Below are 1,911 nucleotides of genomic sequence, written 5' to 3'. Positions count from 1 at the left end.
AGTCTTTTTTAGCGCTTTCTTGTTTAAGTCTCACTGATACCCTTTAACGTGGTTCGTAAAACTACTCTCATCTGGATTGTGATGGTAATTTAAACCCGAACTATATACTTTTGCCACAAACTTTCCGAGCTGGACTTGAATTTTAAATTTCTTACACTCCTCATGGCTACAATAGAGTAATTATAATAGAATAATAATAATATTGTCGGTGCCTGGTAATGTTAATAAATTAATATTCCATAATTCGTTAAATATATCTATTTTTTTTATGTTAATCGAACAAATCGGGTCTAGAGTATTATCGGAATATTCGATATTCGGTTAATTTAATGCATTTTGATTATAATATGTATTAGAAAAATAGGATTTAAATAAGTTTACGACATAATTTCCGTTACCAACTTCTTTTTCTAAATAAGACATTGAGATTGGTAAATAGGAAGTTAATTTTTCGGTGTTAAAAAATTTCCAAAAATACTTTGGGTTATTTTTCACTGAAATTTTTACATTTTTAATATAAATATTATAATCTCGAAATCGTAATTTTTTACAAATTGTACGGAGAGAAGTAAATTTAGTGTATGAGTTTAAATTGTTTGATGCTTTGTATGTATCATGAGCGTATTTTTTTTGTTTTATTGTATAAATTAATTCCTTACTGAACCAAATAGGGTATTTGGTATTATATCTATTTAATTTGGGAATAAATAAATCTATTACGTAATTAATTTGAGAATAGAAGAAATTTAGACTATCATTGACGTCCTTGTCTTGAAAATGTTTATTCCATTTTATAGAACCTAAATAGTTTGTTATAGAGATATAATCACCCGATTTCCAATTAATAATTTTGTTGTTAAACGGTAATATTTCAATGTGATCAATTTTAAAATGTATATTTATGGGGGATGCATTAGGTCTATAGGAACGATAGGAACACAATTTTTTTCGATATAAATAAGGAAAGAGTTTGAAATAACGAGATCAATTGTTACATTTTTAATATTTTTTATATTGTTGTACTGGTAAAAATCGAGATAAGATCATTTATTGTTAAAGTATGATTCCGAATTTTTTAATTTAGCTGAAGGTAAATTATAATCACCTACTAGTATAAATGTTGCATTTGGATTTTTATGATACAATGATTCAACAAGGCTAAAATATGTGTCAAATATATTTTGATCAGAGCGATATACACAGAACTAATTATGACAGACTGATTATGTAATTTAATTAGTACAAATAAAATTTCAAGATTATTATTTTCTACTATTAATGGTTTTGAAGGAAGAGACTTGTGAATTGCTATTAAGACACCGCCGTCTTTAGATAGGAAACTTGTTTTTTTGTTTCTATCGTATCTGTATATTATATAATCATATAAACCTAATTCTGATGAGTGAATGTTATCGTTTAGCCATGTTTCAGTAAATTTAAGAATATTGTATAAAGAAAGTGGAGACAAAGACTTAAAAAGTGTTAATTTGTTATTAAGACTACGTACATTCTGGTAATAAATATTTAAAAAAGAATTGGAATTTTTTGTTAGTTTTTTGGAGTGCAAATAATATTAAGTATACCTTTAATATATTAAATTATTATATTATCTTCACCATTATTTAACATCATTAAGTGATTTAATGATTTCGGCATATTTTTCATTATTCTCGCCCATAATGGAAAGAGATAAGATAAGAGAACATAAAAGCAAACGGCACACATAACCTTGTCATACGACTGTACTGTAACGACTGTTACAGTACATTATAATTACATTTATAACTGTTGAATGTAAACAACACACCCTGTATTATGTAGATTATAAGCAAATTATTCATACTGTAGTACAGCAGACGCTGAATAGGCATTTTATATTTCTATAGCATATTCGTTCTATGTAGTAGCCTG

The sequence above is a fragment of the Acyrthosiphon pisum genome, unplaced genomic scaffold, assembly GCF_005508785.2.
Source record: "Acyrthosiphon pisum isolate AL4f unplaced genomic scaffold, pea_aphid_22Mar2018_4r6ur Scaffold_20812;HRSCAF=22209, whole genome shotgun sequence".
NCBI lineage: Eukaryota > Metazoa > Arthropoda > Insecta > Hemiptera > Aphididae > Acyrthosiphon > Acyrthosiphon pisum.
The sequence above is the reverse complement of the archived record's forward strand: the minus strand, read 5'-3'. Positions refer to the sequence as shown.